The sequence below is a fragment of the Schistocerca piceifrons genome, chromosome 6 (genome assembly GCF_021461385.2).
Source record: "Schistocerca piceifrons isolate TAMUIC-IGC-003096 chromosome 6, iqSchPice1.1, whole genome shotgun sequence".
Classification (NCBI taxonomy): domain Eukaryota; kingdom Metazoa; phylum Arthropoda; class Insecta; order Orthoptera; family Acrididae; genus Schistocerca; species Schistocerca piceifrons.
The window spans coordinates 274,455,619-274,478,271 of NC_060143.1; the positions used below are offsets into that span (position 1 = coordinate 274,455,619).

A 22,653-nucleotide genomic window follows, 5' to 3' on the forward strand; every position below is an offset into this window, starting at 1 on the left:
TCCGTTTTTCAGTGGGTGATCTCCTTTACTCTGGTATCTACTTTCTACCAGAACTTTCCCAATATAAAAATCAGGAGATTCAGTTTTAAAAATCTTATGATGATGTGTAACTACTAACAAACTGCAACACTAAAAAATGGAAACTCTAGTTTGGAGTTAAATTGAAACAATTATCAACTGGAATACGAGTTCACTCTTCAGTGCTGTTCCTGATCTACATAAATGATTTAGGGGACAATATGCGGAGCCCTCTTCAATTGTTTGCGTATGATGCTATCATTTACCATCCTGCAAAGTCGTCAGATGATCAAAGCCAATTGCAACGCGATTTAGACAGGATATTTGTATGTTGCAAAAAGTGACAACTGACTTTAAGTAATGAAAAGTACAAAGTTATCCACATGAGTACAAAAACAAATCCACTAAATTTTGGATACATGATAAATGACAAAAATCTAAAGGCGGTAACTTCAACTAAATAGTTGGTGATATAACAATTATGAACAAAATAAACTGGAACAATCACGCAGGTAATTTTGTGGAGTTAGCAAACCAAAAATGATTACATATTGGCAGTACACTTGGAAAATGTAACAGGCCTACTAAAGAGACTGCTTGCACCACACTTGTCTACCTTCTTCTGCTTGTCTACCCTCTTCTGGAGTATTGCTGTGCGGTGTGGGATCCTCGTCAGATAAGACTGACAGAGGACATTGAAAAAGCCCAAAAGGAGGACAGCTTATTCTGTATTATTGCAAGATAGGGGAGAGAGTGCTGCAGATAAGATACACAGAAGGAGAGGCAATCATCAAAACTCAGGAAGTTTTCGTTATGACAGGATCTTCTCACGAAATTTACATCACCAACTTTCTCCTCAGAGCATGAAAGATTTTGTTGGTGCCCACCTACATAAGGAGAAACAATCGTCATATTTAAATCAGAGCTCAAATTGAAAGATTTAAGTGTTTATTTTTCCTACTTGCTGTTCAGGGGAGGAACAGTAGAGACATAAGTTGACGGGGTTCACTGAACCCTCTGTCACGCAGTTAACTGTGAACTGCAAAGGAATTGTGTGGATGTAGATAATACAAAGTAATTTGTGTTCCTACTTATTTAAGAAGAAAATTGTTCTCTATTCTAATCAGGATCTACCATTTTTCTAGTCCATTACATCTCCAACTCGTGCTGAGATTGGAGGAAAGATGGTAGCACAGAGGTATAATTATCTTTTCACCACACACTCCACAAAATATTTCTACTGATTTAACGAAGTAACTGTTGAAGATTTTGCTCTTCTGAGAAAGCCTTTGCCAAAGATTTGCTTAAAGCAGTCATCTTTATTCTTGATTTTACTGTTAACAATCTCTACAAGTTCTGATCACCAGCAGATGATCTAAACTGTGTTCTACTTTCAGTTACCTGGCTAAATATCCTCTTACATTCAGCATTAATATATGGGATGTTTAGAATAGCTAACATAACACAAACTAACATGTCAAATTTTAGGCTCCCTTTTCTACTTAACAATCGTATCAGGAACCACCGCAATCAATTATTGCTTCCATTAAGATTTTATTTGGCAGTTCATACATCTGAAATCTGCAAAACTAGAACTGTAATTCATCCAAAGCATCATGCTGTTTCCCTGCATCTGCACTGAGTAACACTGGAAACATCTCCACAAAATACTTCTGGGTAGAAGATGATGCATGGGAAACACATCTCATTCATGCCACTGTAGCATTCCTCAGCATTTCTCTCTTCAATGGTAATTTGTGGACCATGTAGTCCCATGTATCAAAGAAGTATTTTTGAGGAGATGTGAAGAAATCATCCTCCTCATGAGGTTTCAGACAATCCACAAGTTGCGAAGTACAATGACCATATCACAATCATCCATCTGATTGCTTCTGCTGTGGTAATTAACACCAAAAAGAGAGCAGGAATTCACCATTAAAAGTTGTTCAGATTTAGACATCAAATTCTGTGAAGTGTCAGCACCAGATCTTGCAATAAATGGCCGTGACATACACTTGTCTGCAAAACTGCATAAAATTTGACAAAAACAAGCATAAAGCTTTATTCAGATCTGACAATAAGAGCATAAAAATTATTTCTCTCCTCCCCATGGGATGAGTCGTACTTAACTAAGGAATCCTATTTAGTTGCTTTGAACGTAGACAAATATGGGATTGCTGATTCACTAGCTCCTTTATCTTGAGGTCACACTATTCTCAATTGGGGATTGTATAAGCTTCAGAATATGACAAATTTAGAGATATTCAAGCTGATCATTCTTACCAGACTTCAATTCATAATTCAGCAGGCTGGACACAGGCTTCCATTGTTCCAGTAACTGAAACAAACATTTGTCCACAGAAATCCATCACGTGCAAAAAATGCTTCAAAATTTTCCTGATCTTGATATAATATAATTTCTGAAATTCTTTCAATTTCTCCTTTCTCTCTGTACTACTTTGCAGAAAATAGTGTATGCCCACCAAATAATTATCAATCTGGAATGGCAGAACTGCAGCTCCATATTTTTATTGCCAAATTTGACAAATGACAAGGGCACCCAACAATAAAGAGGTTAGGCAAATCATTTTTAACACATCTGCAATTCCATTCTTCATTCCAAACATTACAGGTGTGTAATGATAACATATAAATACTGACTGACATACAGGTTAAATCCCACTTCATGATTTCTATAAACCTCAATATGGATATTGATTAAAAACTACTAATGAATGAAGGACTTCCCGATCATTGGGCAAAAATTTGAAATGGTGGGTTTTCAAAACAATCGTCTTAGTTTTGACCATAATTAGCTGAAAATTGAGAGAAATAGTGGAATACTCTGCAGGTGGAAGAAATTCACTCAATAGTCTCCGTTATAGAGGTAGAAAGAGCTATACCGGTACTCTGGCGAGTTGTACAGTCATTGCCTAATTTCCATAAGGGAATTTATACCGTCTCTTTCCAAATGTTGGGATAGCATCCATCACAGCAGATCTGACTGAAACAACACAGGAGCTTGTCTTTGGCTCCGGAACACAGATGACGTAGCATGGCATAATGAATCTTATCTGGTCCTGGAGCAATGTCTTGAGCTGTTAACAGAGCCGATTCCAACTCCCACTTGGAGAATGGATGACTGTAAGTCTCTTCACTACATAAGAAGTGGCAATGCCTTCTCATCCCTACATTTCTATGGAATACCTGGAAATCAGGAGTTTGTCCAGATAACACAGTGACGTTAAAATGTGTTCAGTCAATATCTGAGCCATGTCTCTAGCAGAGTCTACCAAGACCATGTTCCTCAATATGGTCGCCTCACAAACTTGTGTATTGGAAATTGACTGATTAATGTATGTCATGAGTTCCTTCCAGGAGTTTATCTATCTATCTTTCTTTCTTTCTTTCTTTATTTATTTATTTCTTACATCACTCATCATGCTTTCACTCTTGCAGTCCTGAATACACTATGATTTTCTGTTGTTGCATGGTCACTGAATTTCTGCAAAGCTGCATGCCTGTCTCCGATTGCTTATGGCATTCTTCATTTCATCAGGGGCAGATTGTTGGCTGAGGTAGTTGCTAGACTTGGGAATGGATTCTGTGGACCACAATGGTAACATGGTCCACCATCTTACTGGGATTTCCCTGTTGTTCAAAGATGACTTTGTGGCTGTATCACATCCAGTTTGCCCTTTGAAGCATAAACCTTTTGTGGTTTCCTGTCGACCACTGTCCTATTCAGTAAGTGCATACACACTGGAAAGTCATTGCTGGAATACAAATATCTGGCCATTTTCCACTGAACAGTCTGCAACAGCTGGAGAGCAGAAGCTATGGTCAACAACTGCTGAAGATGATCCTGTAGCTGAAGAAAAACGTGTCATCTGACCTTCGTTCAATGTACGAGTTGCTCAATGATTTGCCCCGAGACATTTGGTACCTGAGCCCGACAGCACAATGTGTGCATTAAAATCATATATTAGGAAAAATGGGCAGGGGGAGTTCCTTGATTAGCTGTTTATGTGCCTCTTCATCCAGCAGTTCCTGTGGTGGTATATATAAAAACACACTATTGTCTAAGTAGTTATGAGAACTTCCACTGCAACTGTTTCTACATCTATGGTAAGAGTGAGTGGAGAGGAATAGTACCTGTCATTGACAAAAACAGTCAACCCACCTCCCTCACTCCTAGCCCCTTCTCCAGTAAGATTATATCCTTATTGTAAGGGTCAAAATTAAAATATCCACTGGAAACGGATAATGCTTACCAATCCACCAGTTTAACTGGTGCATTCTCCAATTTTGATGGTTTTTGTTTGGTTCTTTACCTTACTTACAGGGGATTTGGCTGCATGGGCTGACAACATATAGGGCCTCTGATAGTGTGTACTGGAATGTCGCTGAGTTTCCAAGTCCTTCATTGATGATTTCTTAATGGTTTCGTGAACTGGTGCAGCTTCTTACCCCACTAGTATATCAATAAGCACATGCATTAGTGTTTGATCCTGAGGTCTGGGTAATCACTATTGGCGATTGGCTTCTTAAGAGTCAGCATAAAACAGGTAATAAATGCTGGGCAATGCACTGCTTTAGAAGCTTACTTATCTTCACCATAGTTGATTCATCTTGGCAACTTTCAGCTCCTGAATTTTTGTTTCCTTGTTAAAAACTTCCCACTTCTGTTCCACAATGGGTGATCATTAAAGCAGTTTACACATTTTGGAGAAAGCACACAAGTCACCCGATTCATGGGCTGGACCACCACAATTCCCACACACAGTTTTACCATTATGAGATATAGTCATATGACCAAATGTTTGGCATTTATATCATCACACTGGGTTTGGGACAAATGATCAAACTCTAAGGTAGATATAGCCTGCATGTAATATGTTCTGGTAATCCTGAAGTGTTCAAGGTCAAAATAAATTTTGAAGTTTTTTCTGATGTGTCATTTACTTTCCTCATATAGTTCTGCATTTGTGTGACATCCATGTTCTTCCATTATTCTCATAATTCATCAGCGTCCATCTCCATTATATTGGAGAAGGTAACTACATCTTCACTGAATTTAAGGGTGTTATGTATTTCAGATACAACAGGGTAGGCACCAAATTTCTTGCATAAGAGAAGCTCACTTGGTGTGATGTGCTGTTTCAACTAGGTGTGTTCGCTTAAGAAAGCATTTAAAACTTTTTAAATACCCAGCAATCCTCTTCAGACTTGGTGCATATAGAAAGGTGAGTTCTTTTCAGAGGTTCCTTCTTCCCTCTTGAGTAAAATGACAGTATTGTGGCCCTGTTAACATCATTCTGCAACTTACTTCTCGAGTAGACTGCTCTTCAGAGCTCTCTTTGTCAGTTGGGTACAATCCTTCCATCAGTAGTTGTTTTGATTTGGGGGACAGGTGCCTCATTAGTTGACAGTTAGTGACTCATTTACCTCAACATCTATCCTCCACATCTCCATCTGGCACACCTTGGCACTGAGGATTTTTTTTCATAGAGATGTGTATCTACCTCGTGTGTAGCCAAGACCCCCATTCTTTGAAACACACAATGTTCCACTGACGGGCCTAATAATGGTCACTGAAGTATGCCCACAGCTTACAGTAGAAGAGGACTACAGCAATTGTCAGGTCTCAGCTCAAGAAACTTGGCATCACTGTGCCCACATCTGACAAGGATTGCAGAGCTCCCTGGAGAAAGAAACAGCCCTCCCTCCCCTACATTGTGGAACATTCTTCGTCATACACTTCCACTGGGACTTGGATGACCCTCCTAGTCACCACACTACCCACAGCATCACTGAGGCATGCAAGCCCTCCTGCCTGGTAAAGAAGGTGCCTATTATCCATTTTATAATGGTTGACCACTGACTGAGCTCATATTCTGGTCACACAGCATTATAAACATTGGAATCTTATACATTGCTGAAATCGTGGAAATGTCTACTTTTATCTAGTGCGTGAGTATTACATTTTAGTTGAAATGGGTGTCACTTACATTGTAATATTTAAGAGAAACTGTGCTTTTGACTGATTGATTGATTTCTTTATTAATCCATGTAACAATTTACATTGTGTGGATTTCGTCAGCAAAATCATATACAATACAATATACCTACAATTTATACACATAAAATTAGTACTTACACACATTTTTGAGGTATCTTACATTAGTTTTATATCTTTATGTAATTTTCTTATAGTACTGTACAATTCTGGATTTCATATTATAATTATTTCCTCATGTATTACAATGCAGGCTACTTTAATTACACTACATGTTTTAATTCAGATAGTCCGTTACTGCGTAATAACTTTTATTTAATAAAAAAATTTTTAGTTATGTTTTGAACTGTCCAATTGTGTCAATATCTTTTATATTTTGGGGTAATTTATTGTATAATTTAACGGCATTGTACAACAAGCTCTGCTGAGTTTTAACTTTATTTTTCCTCTTTAGATGCAGATTGTATTGGTTTCTAGTTTCATAGCTGTGTACTATAGAATTTTTCATATAGCAGTATTTTTTTTTTTTTTTTTTTTACATACATGATACTTCGAAAAATGTATTCACAGGGGACAGTTAGGATTTCTAGCTTTTGGAAATGTTCAAGGCAGTGAGCCCTATGGCTACTCTTGGTTATTATACGAATTGCTCTTTTCTGTAATTTGAAAACTATTTGAATATTTTTACTGTTGACTCCCCAAAATATTATTCCATAGGTAATAACACAGCGGATATAAGAAAAATATACAGATCTGACACATGTAGTATCATACACTGCAGTCAGAATTCTAAGAGCATAGCATGCTGTAGCGACTCTGTTACTTAGTATTTTAATATGTTCTTCCCAATTTAACTTACTGTCAACATGCATACCAAGAAATTTTGTGTACTCTACACATTCTATAGTTTCATCGTTTAACTTAAAGTTGTTATAGTTTGTTTTTTTTGCAGGCATAGAAGTTAACAGCATTTGCTTTTTTTTTTTTTTAATTTAGTGTTCGTTTATTATTGGATGCCCACTCACATACACTGTTCAGTGTTTGTTCGGCTTTTTCTTTCAGTGCATCTGGCGATTTGTCACTGATTAGAACATTTGAGTCATCTGCAAACAATATTGTTTGTCCATGCTTGATGCTCTGTGGGAAGTCATTTATGTAAATGAGGAATAGTATTGGGCCAAGGACACTACCCTGTGGGACACCTATATTTACATAATTTGGGTCTGAAGTATACTTTACAATATATTTTGAGCAACTTGAAATATGTGAGATTTCAGTTATCTGTCTTCTATTTTTTAGATATGACTGGAACCACTTTTTCACAAGCCCCCTTATTCCCATTTCATCTAACTTATTCAACAATAAGTTGTGGTCTACTGTATCAAACACTTTAGTTATATCAAGAAATATACCTGTTGTGTAGTTCCCTTTATCTAATGCTTCTAGAATGTGTTTTGTGAAGTGTGCTGTTGCTGATTCTGTGCTTTTCCCTGGTCGAAATCCAAACTGGTCAACAGACAGTAAATTGTATTTATTTAAATAATTCATTAGCCTATCTTTCATAGTAGTTTCCAATATTTTTGCAAAACATGAGAGTAGAGAAACTGGCCTATACTTTTCAGTTTTTCCTGCATCACCTTTTTTGAATAGAGGTAGTAATTTAACATATTTTACATAGTCTGGAAAGTAGCCCTGCTTGAAAGATTGATTTATAATATCAACTAAAGGTGGAAGTAGGCTCTTGATACAGTCCTTAATTATAAAAATGGGGACTTCATCCAGACCAGCTGAGTTTTTGTTTTTCAGTTTGCTGACTGCTTTATAGACTTCTTCCTGTGTTGTAGGGAATAACACCACTGAGTGTGATACACCATTATTTGGCTTTTTGACCTGAGGGGCTGTTAGAAAATTTTCCTGTAATTTTATTCCTATTGTACTAAAATAACCATTTATATAGCTTGCCAAATATATTGGGTCTTTTATTAGAGTCCCTTCCTCTTTGATTTTCAAGTTTGACAGATTCATTTACCTGGTACCAGTTTCCTCCTTCACAATCTTCCATACTGCCGTATTTTTGTTTTCAGCAGAGAGCACCAGTTTGGAGTTATGAGCTCTCTTTGCTGCAAGCAATATTTTCCTATATGTTTTCCTATATCATTTATAAAAGAGCTCAGGTACTTTAGTGTTTCAGACGATTTTTTGACGCCTTTTGTGACCCACTTGTTTTTTCCTGCTGTTGATAATGGACATAATACTTTAGGAAATGTTTCTTCAAAATTTAATTTAAACAATGTCTTTAAACAATGTCATGAAATTTTGAATTTTTCATTTGCATCTACCTCTGAGTATACTGAGTCCCATGTTTGTCCTGCTACCTGTTTGTCAAACTCATATCTATTTTGTTTGGAAAAAATTCGTCTGTAGATATGCATTTTGTTTGTTTCTTCTGGAGCCACTTTTATATTAATGATTTGACCTTAGTGATCAGATAATCCTAGCTCTGCTACCACCACCTCACAGTTCCCTTTGCCTAAATCTGTTAATGCCTGATTAACAGCTTTCTTTGAGTATTTTGTTATTCTGGTTGCACTGTTAACCATTGAAACTAGATTGAAACTTTGAGCAAGACTTTGTAATGAGTCCCATGTAGAATCAGGATTCAGTTTATCTACATTTAGGTCTCCACATATGAGAATGTGGTTCTTTGGAGTGGATACCTTGTCAAGAACATGATTAAGTATGGAGAAAAAGATGTTGAAGTCTCCACTAGGAGATCTGTATATACATAAGATAATCAAATTCCTACACCTGTATTGGTCCCTGATTTCAACTGCCGCCAGTTCAAAATGTTGCTCTTCACTGATTACACCTAAATCACTTCTGGTCTTATACTGATAATTTTGTTTTACATAAATACAACACCCTCCACACTTCATAGAAGTCCTACAGTATGCACACGCTAAATTATAAGACTGAAAGACTAATTGATTAATTTCAGCCTCATTGCACCAATGCTCAGTGAGACAAACAACTAGATTTTTTGGTGATCGCCAACTTTAAGTTAGGAGAAAAATTTCCTTGCACAGTTTAAAGATACAACCTTGATCAATTTATAGCCGGATTTTTCTTATTTTCTGATAACTCATTTCATCACAATAATGTCAAATGAAAGATGATGCTTACCACTGTAGCTATTGTGACAGAGAAGGTACTGGTGTTAAGCGTTAACTTTTGTTGATTAGATCATGCATCTTTACTAAGGAATACTCCTTGTGTTTGTTAGTTAAGAGTCTGTAAAGCAATTTTATTAGTGCCTGCAATACATGTGAGGCTGTAGTGGGAGCGAAGTTTTCACACCAGTGAGCAGCCACTGTTATAATGCATCATAATAGCAGTTTATCAGTGAAGAATGGCAACTTCACAGTCACATTCCAGTACAGTATAGCTGCATTCAACTTTTGTTGCAAGTAGAGGGAAATAATAATACGGTAAATTGCAAATAAATGCTCGATATATTTTTCAAGTTCGTCTACATGACTACCTGAATTCCTCCGGACACCTTTCAAATTGCTTTCCAGAGTGGAGTGACATGACTGTAAAGTATCGCTTGTTTAAAAATTCTTGTTCTCCTTTGCTACCTTGTTCTTGACAAAAGTCTTAATAAGTTCAATGGCGTTCAATATGCAATGCACTACAGGGAACCACAGAAGTTTAGTTTCCTTGTCCACTGATCACATTATACTTTCCAAAAGGTATTCTTGCACCATATAGTGCAGTCGTGCATGATCTAGTATGCCAGCTTTATTAAATTCTTGATTCGATGTGGCATTAGATAGAAGCTCTACATATTGCTATCCATCCATTCAATAATAGAATCCTTTCTCCATTTTACAGATGGATTTTGTGATACTGGATTTATCATCATGTGATGTGGAGCCTAATCTAAAACTATCGCAGATCTGTTTGATAAGTTTTTGAGAACACTTCTAAACCACTGTTCATAGTGCCTGGCATCATTTCAGAACGATAATATGCACCTCCTTTTTGCCCAATAAAATGTAAGCCAGCATTTTGCAGGAACCCATTTCCATTCCCAATGCGGCACATTATAATCATTTTTCCAGAACTGGGCAGAATTTTAATTTCTCCTCTCAAGCCATTACACTCTTGAATGCTTCCTCTGTGATAATATTACACATTTTCTGCTCTATGAGGCATTTTTTGTTCCCCTACCAAACTTTCTGGAATGATTTGCACCACACCAACTCTCATCACTGTAATAGACAGTCCATCCAGTGTTGCACAAGTGTCTTATTTCCTACAAGAAGTCATCACTTTTTCCTGCAACTTGGTTATTTTCCATCAGCACGAGTTTTTTTGTTGAAATTTTTGCATCTTAAGCCCAATTTTCAAAGAACACTCATATCAGGAAAATTTTGCACTTCAGCTTTCAACTTTTCCAACACAGCTGCCACTGTTGGAAACCGCTTTGAAACATAGAAGTCATGGAGTTTTTTTTTTTTTTGGCGATACAAAACATGAAGCTCCTCTATATTTGCTTCACTGCACTTTCACTAATACCAAGACATTCTGAAGTTCTCTTTTTTTCCTTCAAAGTAAGCACATCCACTGATAACCATAGACTTTTCACAACTATAAAAAAGATGCATGGTTTCACACAAGTACAAGGCAAATAATTATGTTAGGAGCACTGTCTCACATGAATACACAACAACGAATGGGAGCACGATTGTTTACTATCTAACGGGAAGCCTCAATGTAAACACTGCAACAATGAACAATGAAGTGAAAATACTGTTCAGAGATCTGGCAACATAGCACATGCAAGCACGTGGCACATAAAAATGCAAAATCAAATAAATTAAAGATGCAATATTAACACTTTACACAGAGTTACATGCACAAAAATGTAACAGCAGTGGAAGGCAACTACAGAGCTTGTATTTACACTTTTCATCTTATTAATGTGCATCACAATTCAGCGAATGGCAGCAATATATGTCCATCATTATTAGGACAAAATGCTTAACTTGAAAGCAACAACTATTCATCTGGAAGTTGAGTATGATTGTATCCTTAAACAGCGCGCAGGAAACTTTTCTCATAATTACAGTTTCCCACCGAAGAAAGTTAGAAAAGCATGATTTCTCATAAATATTATCATGTATATTGTCTCCATTTCAACTAAGATGTATAAGCCAAATAAAAGTAGACATTCCCACAATTTTGACATGGAATAACATATCTATGTTCATAATACAATGTGACCAGAATATGAGCTCAAATTTAGGGGTCAGTCATTATGAAACTGATTATACGAGAAGGTGGTGTCCTCTGGGAGGGAGAAGAATTTGAGAGAGCACTGAAAGACCTGAATCAAAGCAAGGCATCTGAACTAGACAGCATATCCTCAGAATCATTAAGATCTTGGGGGAAATAAGCAATGCACAGTTTACATAATCAAACGCCTTTGAGATCTCAGGAAATTACGGCCACCTCATTGCTCCTATCTAATAATTTGTTTATTTCCTCAATGAAACTTTTCATTGTATCTATGATGTTTTCCTTAGTTGAAAACCAAATTGATTGTTTAGAATAATGAAGTTTTGGATTTGGGCAAAAGCAATTTTTCAAATATTTTAGATATGACAGAGATAAGACAATAATTTCCCATGACCTGTCTTGGTCTCTTTTTGGAAAGTGGTTTGACTTTCACTCTTTCAGTAGCTCTGGGAAACATCTCTCTTCAAAACATTGGTTTAATATTTGAGCTAGTGGGTTTGCAATTTTGTTGTGTACTGCTTTAGTAGTGGGTATTCCATCCTGACCAACAAAGTTTTTGTTTTTCAACACTACAATTGCATTTTCTGCATCCGTCAAAGAAATTTTTAAAATTTTGAAAGGTAATCAGAGTTTTCGTTTAAGCCAAAGGGATTTACTTTTTTGTGATAGTCATTTACATTCACATCAGATTTTGCTACATTTATAAAGTTTTCTACAAATCACTCTGGTATTTGAGTTGAACTTACAGCAGTGTTCCCTTCAATGTCAATTTTTCATATTCCTTGGTTACATGCTTCAAAACCGATTTATAATTGGCATATTGTTTACCAATTGTTTTGCTGTCTTGACAACAATTTGAAATATAGTTCTATACAGACTAACATATTCAATAAAATCCGCATCTTTATTGTACCTCAATTCTCTGGGCAGTTGCCTTTTCCTTACACTGGAAATTTTTGTGCTCTGGATAATCCACTTTACTTTATTTGTCCTTCACAGCAGAGTCCAGGTGGAACTGTTTCATGAAAAACACGAAGAAAACTATTTCCAAATTTCTCAACATTTTCATAACTTGAGCTAAAATTGTCAAAATGTCATTTTTTTTAACTTATTCCTAAATATTAGCAATTTTTCTTTGTTAACATTCCTTCTCATATGAATTCTCACACTTGAAATCTTGCTGTCTGTCTGTCTGTGGCAGCTCAATGAACAATGCACAGTGATCTGAAATGTCTAAATCTTGACGAAATTTACACACATCTTCATAAACATAATTATAATGCTGTCAATACAGGTTGCTGACTGGCCATTATCTTTGGTAGATTCAAAAAAATTCAATTTGAAGCCAAGTTTCTTTACCAAGTCAAAAAATCTTGAAGTGCACCTACTATCCCATTTGATATCAATATTAAAATCAGCAACTATTAGATTTATTTTTGTTTTATGCTCGACAAAGATCCTCTAGCATAATTTCAAACTTAGATAAGAATAGTTCTGTTGTTGACCACTCTGGGATCTTACTATTACATTTACTGGCAAACCCATCATTTCTACACAACAGCTCCCAAACACACATTGTTCATTTAAATAATTAAAACAATTTCTGGTTTCACAATTTATACCAGTGTGCAGACGTATACACAAGATTCCATGTGAGTTGTTTCTTCTGCAAAAATTAGTCCCTACAATGAAATTCTCGATTTTGTTTAAACATTTTAATTGTATAATCCAGGGCACATTTAAACAACTATAGTAAGTGCACATTATGACGTAATGATTTCCAATTTTTCTATTTTGGAGCTTTTGTTGTTTGAAGCATCAGTTTTCAAACCATTTATATTCCAGTGCATAAAATATCCACATCTACAACTACACTCTGCAAATCATCATGAGGTGCATGGTTGAAGGTACGTCCCATTGTACCAGTTGTTAGGGTTTGTTCCTCTTCCATTCGCATATGGACCACAAGAAGAATGATTGATTGACTATCTCTGTGAGTGCAGTAATTATTCTAATCTTATCCTCACATTCCCTATGTGAGCGATATGTAAGAAGTTTTAGTAAATTCCAAGAGTAATCATTTAAAGCCAGTTCTTCAAACTTCATTAATAGTCTTTCTCAGCATAGTTTAAGTCTATTTTCAAGAGTCTTCCAGTTGGGTTCCTTCAGTATCTATATGACACTCTCCCACGGATTAAACAAACCTGTGGCCATTTGTGCTGCCCTTCTCTGTATATGTTCAACATCCCCTATTAGTCCTATCTGGTATGGGTCCCACAGACTGGAGCAATATTCTAGAACCATAGAATTGGTCGCACGAGTGCTTTGTATGCAATCTCCTTTGTAGACTGTTTGCACTTCCCCAGTACTCTACCAATAAACTGATCTACCACCTGATTTACCCACAACTGAACTTTTGTGATCATTCCATTTCATATCACTATGAAGAGTAACACATAAGTGTTTGTATGAGCTGGCCAATTCCAGCAGCGACTCACTGATATTATAGGCATAGAATACTACTTTTTTTTGTTTTTGTTTTGTGAAGTGCAAGATTTTACATTTCTGAACATTTAAAGCAAGTTGCCAATCTCTGCACCATTTTGAAGTCTTTTTAAGATCTGACTAAATATTTATACAGTTTCTTGCAGATAGTACTTCATTACAGATAACTGCATCATCCATAAAAAGCCTGATTTTACTATTAATATTGTCTGCTAGGCCATTAATATACAACATGGATGGCAAGGGACCCAACATACTTCCCTGGCGCACACCCGAAGTTACTTCTACATCTGACAATGACTCTCCATCCAAGATACAACATGTTGTGTCCTCCCTATCAAGAAGTCCTCAATACAGTCACAAATTTCAAATTATACCCCATATGATTGTACGTTTGACAATACATATAGGTGTGGCACCGAGTCAAATGCTTTTTGGAAATCAAGAAATACTGCATATACGCTGGTTGCCTTGATCCAAACCTTTCAGTATGTCATTTGAGAAAAGTGCAAGTTAGGTTTCACCTGATTAATTTTTTCGAAATCCATGCTGCCTGGCATTGAAGATGTCATTCTGTTCGAGGTATCTCATTATGTTTGAGCTCAGAATTGTTCGAAGATTCTACAACAAATTGATGTCAAGGAGACTGGACAGTAGTTCTGTGGATCACTTCTACTGCCCTTCTTGTGACCTGAGCCTTTTTCCAAGAACTTTAATGATTTGGGCTGTTTCTTAACACCACTGTCACTAATACTTATTTCATTCACGTTTTCAAGGATACGAGGATTAAATTGGGGCAATTCTCCTGGGTTTTCCTTTGTAAAGGAACATTTGAAAATGGAGTTAAGTGTTTCAACTTGTACTTTGCTACCCTCAATTTCAGTTCCTGTTTTATTCGCTAGGGACTGTACACTAACTTTGGTGCCATTAATAGCCTTTACATATGACCAGAATTTCTTTGGGTTCTGTGAAAGATCGCGTGACAATATTCTGCTATGGTAGTCATTGAAGGTATCACTTATTGCTCCCTAGATAGCCAAACACATTTCATTCAGAATCTCTCTATCTATAACCCAAACCTTTGTTTTACACCTATTATGCATTAATCTCTGTTTCTTTAGAAGTTCCTTTACTGTGACTGTATACCCGAGGAGTTCCCTCCCATTATGAACCATTCTACTGTGTACATATCCATCCTGTTCGTGGTCAACTATTCTTTTAAACTTGAGCCAGAGTTCCTCTACATGCTCTTGCCCTGTGCTGAAAGTTTCAAGTTCCTCGCTGAAATATGCCACTACTGATTTTTTATCTAGTTTGCTGAACATATATGTGTTTCTGCTTGTTTTAGTTGTCCTTTGTACTTCGGTTATCATTGCTGCCACGACCACGTCATAGTCACTGATATCAGTTTTTATGCGGGAATCCTAACAGGAGTCAGTTCTATGTGTTGCCATCAGATCGAATATATTTCCATCGTGAGTGGGGTTCCTAACTGTCTGTTCTAGCTAGTTTTCATATAAGGCATTTAGTAAAGTTTCACAGGATGTCTTATCATGCTTACCACTAACAAAACTGCAATTTTCCCAATTGATTGTTGGATGATTAAAGCCTCCAACGATGATTGCAGTAAGATTGGGGAAGTTACATAGAAGTGAATGAGGTTTTCTCTTAAGTTTTCAGTTACATCAGGAGATGAGTCTGGTGGATAAAAGAAGGACCAAATTATCCATTTTATGCCCACCCCTGCTACATATCCAGTCTAACTATTACTTATAGGCTTTAGCACATTTCTTGACAGATAATGGTTTGGTTTTGTCTTTTTTAATTCTGTACAAGTTTTTCACCTCCATCACTACTTTTTACAACTTGGCAAGTATCTAAGAACATTTTACGGAACATTTTTGGGTCCAACTATTCAGATGTAGACCATCTTTGGCAAGACACGTTGCACTTAGAAATTTGTTGAGATCACTGAAAACAACTGCTAGTTTATTGCACTGGTGCCGTTTATTCTCTGCACATAGGCATCACTCACTGATCTTCTGTAGACAGTGCCACTGATTATTATTCTCGAAGTTGTGTAGAGGCTTCTGGCCATCACTTTATAATAACGTTAATCAGATAAAATGACAGACTGGTATGAAATTAATAACCCCATTATGTATTTTTCAATGAATTATGATATATACTCTACTGTAAAGATGTAGCTGCTATGTGAAGTACAAAAACACAGTTGCCCAGAAAGTAATGCACCAATTTTTTTTTCTCAGCCAAAACAATGCTATGATTGCAAAATATTATGTATGTATTATTATAAGTCTCCGGTTTCCATTTCTTCCGACAGATAGCATAACTGCAGGACAGTTTCAAAATGGCGTCTGTAGGTGATGTACATTACAAGCAACATGCTGTCATTGAATTTCTCACTGCAGAGAAAGAAACTATGGGGGATACTCAGAAACATTTGTGCAAAGTCTATGGAGCAACTGCTATTGACAGAAGTACAGTTAGTTGCTGGGCACGGAGAGTGAGGTCATCAGAAGGCGCTTCAGTGGAGCTCCACGATTTGCAGCAGTCATGAGACCATCCACCTGACATGTGGCAGCGAGCTGCTGATGTCATTCACAAGGACAGACACATTATGACTCGACAGTTGGTGCTGTATCTGTCAATCAGCAAAGAAAGTGTGGATACAGTTATCCACACTCTTGGATATTCAAAAGGGTATGCAAGGTGGGCCCCCTTGGTGTCTAACAGTGGACCACAAATCGCAGAGAAACAACATTTGTTTTGATTTGTTGCAATGTTTTGAAGCTGTGGGGGAGACCAACTTGTCCTGGATTTGTGACATGTGATGAAACATGGGTTCTACATCTATATCTACATCCATACTCCGCAAGCCACCTGACGTTGTGTGGCAGAGGGTACCTTGAGTACCTGTATCGGTTCTCCCTTCTATTCCAGTCTCGTATTGTTCGTGGAAAGAAGGATTGTCGGTATGCTTCTGTGTGGGCTCTAATCTCTCTGATTTTATCCTCATGGTCTCTTCGCGAGATATACGTAGGAGGGAGCAATATACTGCTTGACTCCTCGGTGAAGGTATGTTCTCGAAACTTCAACAAAAGCCCGTACCGAGCTACTGAGCGTCTCTCCTGCAGAGTCTTCCACTGGAGTTTATCTATCATCTCCGTAACGCTTTTGCGATTACTAAATGATCCTGTAATGAAGCGCACTGCTCTCCGTTGGATCTTCTCTCTCCCTTCTATCAACCCTATCTGGTATGGATCCCACACTGCTGAGCAGTATTCAAGCAGTGGGTGAACAAGCGTACTGTAACCTACTTCCTTTGTTTTCGGATTGCATTTTCTTAGGATTATTCCAATGAATCTCAGTGTGGCATCTGCTTTACCGACGATCAACTTTATATGATCATTCCATTTTAAATCACTCCTAATGCGTACTCCCAGATAATTTCTGGAATTAACTGCTTCCAGTTGCTGACCTGCTATATTGTAGCTAAATGATAAGGGATCCTTCTTTCTATGTATTCACAGCACATTACACTTGTCTACATTGAGATTAAATTGCCATTCCCTGTACCATGCGCCAATTCGCTGCAGATCCTCCTGCATTTCAGTACAATTTTCCATCGTTACAACCTCTCGATATACCACAGCATCATCCGCAAAAAGCCTCAGTGAACTTCCGATGCCATCCACAAGGTCATTTATGTATATTGTGAATAGCAATGGTCCTACGACATTCACCTGCGGCACACCCGAAATCACTCTTACTTCGGAAGACTTCTCTCCATTGAGAATGACATGCTGCGTTCTGTTATCTAGGAACTCTTCAATCCAATCACACAATTGGTCTGATAGTCCATATGCTCTTACTTTGTTCATTAAACGACTGTGGGGAACTGTGTCGAACACTTTGTGGAAGTCAAGAAACACGGCATCTACCTGGGAACCCGTGTCTATGGCCCTCTGAGTCTCTTGAACGAATAGCGTGAGCTGGGTTTCACACGATCGTCTTTTTCGAAACCCAAAACAAAATGACAGTCAATGGAATGGCACCACTCCCACATAAAAAATGCAAAGCAACTGCTTCCACTGCTAAGGTCATGATCACCGTGTTCTGGGACAGTGAAGGTGTGATTCTGATTGATGTGATGCCAAGAGGCAGTACCATTAATTCAGAAGCATATGTCTACACATTAACAAAACTCAAGATACGCTTCCGGGGACTTCAGCGCCACAGCAACCAAGGAGACGTTTTACTGCAACACAACAACACTCGGCCCCACACAAGTCTGAGGACTGCTGAACACATCACAAAACAGAGTTGCACAGTGTTACCACATTCACACTACATCCCCGACTTAGCCCCCTCAGACTTCCACTTGTTTGGGCCATTAAAGCATGCCATTCGTGGAAGACACTATGAGGACGATGAGGAGGTGATTCATACAGTGAAGCACTGGCTCTGCCACCAGGACAAGGATTTTTACCAACAGGGCATACATTCCCTTGTTTCACATTGGAGGAAGGCCAAAGAACGGGATGAGATTACATGGAAAAATAGTGTCTGTGGGTTTTGTACATGTAATTCTTATTATATTGAATAAAGAATTGTTGAAGAAAAAATGTGGTGCTTTACTTTCTGGGCAACCCTCGTACTTACTTTTTTGGTGGTGTTCAAAATATATTAAATAACATAGTTCAAAAAATATCATGGAAAAAATGCTAGAAGGAAATACTTTTATACAATATTGAAGTAATTAAGATTTTTATACATCACATTGTTTAGACAAATAAAACCATTATCACGACCTTTCAATATTGATTTTCATACATATTCCTGCTCAAAGTCAGCCTTGGAACAAAGCAGAAAATGCAAACTACATGCCAAGTTATTGATCATGTAATGTAGCATCAGTGTGGTAAGCAAGATTTTCACTGTTAGTGTGTTGGGTTACAGCTGTCTGTATTATAGATTCACATTTTTTTTTAGGTAAGTGGGAAAGTATGTTGAGTCACTGCATTAATGATAAGCATGATCTGACAATAGTGTCTGTAGGAGCAACCTTCCTTCTGTTAATTGCATTGTATTACACAACAGCTTTAATTTAATTTCACAGGAATTTATACAAATAAAAACAGCTTTCGAAGACAGCTGTCTCTATAAGTGGCTTTCAAGGATCACTGTTACTTCCACATGAAATATGCTAAGGATTACAAAGACTGATCGAGTTACTATTTTAGAGAAACTGAATTCAATAAGAGAAACAAGCTATGTGGTACATTAATTTGAGGAAGAAATTTCTGAGACTGTTCATTTGGAACATAGTATGTATGGAAGTGAATCATGGACAGTGGAAAAACTGAAAAAAATAAGAGAACTGAATCATATGAGATGTGGTGCTATAGAAGTTAAATGGACTGACAAGGTTAGATTGAGGCACAGAGGAACATGTGGAAATCAATGACAAAGGGAACAGACAAGACAATAGGGCATGTGTTGAGACATCAGGCAATGTATGGTGGCGGCAGTAGAATCATTTGGCAGTCAGCTTCAAATGCAGGTTCTGTAGGTTCACCACTACAGAAAGAAAGTGGGCTACCTGCCCTGGGAGGGTGTGGGGGTGGGGCAGCACACGACAACTTGACCCAGCAGGGAAACTATTCCCCTGTTATCTAACAAGGCAGCAGACAATGGCAGCCGGGTGGTGGCGCCAACTGATGCTGTGGCCCATGCCCGCCAGCAAGCCAGAATGAACGAGACTGTCCCTGCCTGCTTTTGGCACAGTGGTTGATGATGCGCTGTCCTGACAGAATCAAGACACATGCCCTGCAATTTACAGAAGGAAAAAAAAAGTAATAAATCGTGTTGCTCATAGCTTTATACGTCAGCTTAAAGCTGAAGTGCCCAAGATTTCAATATTGGTCATACTTAATATATTTGCATTTAAGTAAAACACTGCATGAAATTCAGAAAGCTTGCAATGAAAAATAGAGGTCGCTATGATTTTGCATTTGAAGCCCATTACACCATATACTGATACGAATGAAATTTACCTATGATATTAGATTTTCCTTTAGTGCGACACTTCGAACGAGGAGTGAATGAAGCTCATCACAAATACAGCGTATAGTCACTGTCTTACTTTATTTCAGTCGTACCCATATTTTTTTTTTTATTTTTTTTTGCGGCCACAGGACATTGTGTTGCGACTCAAACTGGGTGCTATAGGCTGCATGGTGTGCAACTTCACTCTCGATATCCATGGCGAGGTCCATCTTTGCAACGACGACACCCTGCAGCATGGTACAGATGGGCCCAACAACATGGCGAATGGACCGCTCAGGATTAGCATCACGTTCTCTTAACCAGTGAGTGTCGCATATGCCTTCAACCAGACAATCGTCAGAGACATGTTCGGAGGCAACCTGGTCAGGCTGAACGCCTTAGACACACTGTCCAGCGAGTGCAGCAGCAAGGTAGAGGTTCCCTGCTGTTTTGGGGTGGCATTAAGTGGGGCCGACATATGCCACTGGTTGTCATGGAAGGCACTGTAACGGCCATACAATACATGAATGCCATCCTCCGACCGATAGTGCAACCATATCGGCAGCATATTGGCAAGGCACTTGTCTTCATGGGCGACAATTTGCGCCCCCATCGTGCAAATCTTGTGAATGATTTCCTTCAGGATAACAAAGTCGCTCAACCAGAGTGGTTAGCACGTTCTCCAGAAATGAACCCTCCCAAACGTACCTGGGATAGATTAAAATGGGCTGTTTATGGACAACGTGACCCACCAACCACTCTGAGGGATCTACGCAGAATCGCCATTGAGGAGTGGGACAATCTGGACCAACAGTGCCTCGATGAATTTGTGGACAGTATGCCACAACAAATACAGGCATTCATTAATGCAAGAGGACGTGCTACTGGATTTCAGAGGTATCGGTGTGTACAGGAATCTGGACCACCATCTCTGAAGGTCTCGCTGTGTGGTGGTACAACAGGCAATGAGTGGCTTTCATGAGCAATAAAAAGGGTGGAAATGATGTTTATGTTGATCTCTAGTCCAATTTTCTGTACAGGTTTTGGAACTCTCAGAACCGAGGTGAAGGAAAACCTTTTTTTGATACGTGTAGAAAATTTCAGTCACAGTTAATGAAAGTTCACATAATAACTTAGCTGCTCCATATGATGAGATGCTCAATTTTGGTATCCTCAGAGGTTGTTGCTTCAGAAAGTCCTCGATCCTCACATTGCTGTATTAGTAATTCTGAAGTAAAACAGAGTCTAATACTTTTCTTGTCATAGGTGGAATATACATTGGCCATCTGACAGCCTCTGAAAGACTCTCACGCAAATAGCTTCTGAAACACAATAATGCAGACAGACTGACCCAGTGGCTCATGTGCCATTTCTTTTATATAAAAACAAAACAATTGAATACATTATTGAAATTGAGACTTAAAAAAAACAACTAAAAGTCAAGAGAAAAATTTGGTTACATGTATCACAAAATGGGCCACATACTGCCCTATGAGTTCTCATATATAATTAGGAAACGTTTACACAGTTCCATGTGTAGTTCCAAAGAATAAGAAGTACAATAATATAAATTATATTTTAGTTAATTACAACCCAATTACTTTGAATAAAATATTACTAACAGTATTTTGATTTGTTCTCGTGTTGAGCTACCATTTTTGATCATAAATAATTAACGTCATAGCTTTTCAGAAATAGGGAAGAGGTAAATTTTCAAGAATATATGGTGCAACATGACTGCACAGTTCATATCACGAAATTTCCAAGTTGGATTATAAACAAATGGTTTACTCCCATTAGTTGCAAATGTAAATCAGGCAGTATATTAACATGAAATTGAAATTGACATAATAAACTCATTTGTACTGATTTTTTAAAGGGTAGTTATTAATGGAACTGGGTATATAGACATAACAGTATAAAGTCCAGAAAGTAACAAATTTGAGCGAAAGTGACCTCTTCTGAGGATGCTGACATGGGGAAATAATTTCAGATAGTGATGGAAAGATAGTCCCATTTCAACTAGCAGGCTAATCAGCATTCTCTGTGTGCACCCATGGGTGCGTACATCTGCGCAGGACAGCATCGTGAGTTGGCATGCAGACTACCAACTTTCTTTCTGTTTTTACACTTACAAATCAACAACAGTGCCAAACAAATGAAAAACTCAAAAACGTGCAAGAAGAAAGCATTTCCTTATGAGAGAGAAAACCGTGCATAAAATACCGTACATGAATAAAATCAAAATTGTTTGTAAGGAACTGTTTTTCAGTTTAGAAAGAAAGCCAATCTATAGATATATTTCAGAAAAACAAAATGAGACTGATGACAAGAATATGCACTTTCTTGTAGTTGCAACAACAGAATCAAATATATTGAATAATTATGAAACAACTATGGACAATATGACCACGCAAATGGAGAATATAATTATAATGTTTTCTTACATTCCTGGATTAAAAATGCTACCAATCTGCCCTTGTTTTTGGACTGAGCCCTCTGGCTTCCCTTATTCTATTATGCATCACACCACATTGCATTCTTTCCTTAGTTTTTTCACCTTTTCTAAGTACTGCTCTCATTTGTGGACTTTACTAGTTTCCTGGCATCATATATGTTCTAATAGAGTATAAGGAAAGTAATTACTTTAATGAAGAAGGAGAGGAAAGCCCACTGCTTTTCCGAAGTCATACAGTGTTGTTGTTGTGGTCTTCAGTCCAAAGACTGGTTTGATG

General features: G+C 37.7%; 1 protein-coding gene across 1 annotated transcript in view; it reads right to left on the reverse strand.

Annotated features, from left to right (window-relative positions):
* Window positions 1-22,653, reverse strand: part of LOC124802832 (cohesin subunit SA-2-like) — a 376,821-nt gene that overhangs the window by 275,797 nt on the left and 78,371 nt on the right. The window lies entirely within an intron of this gene.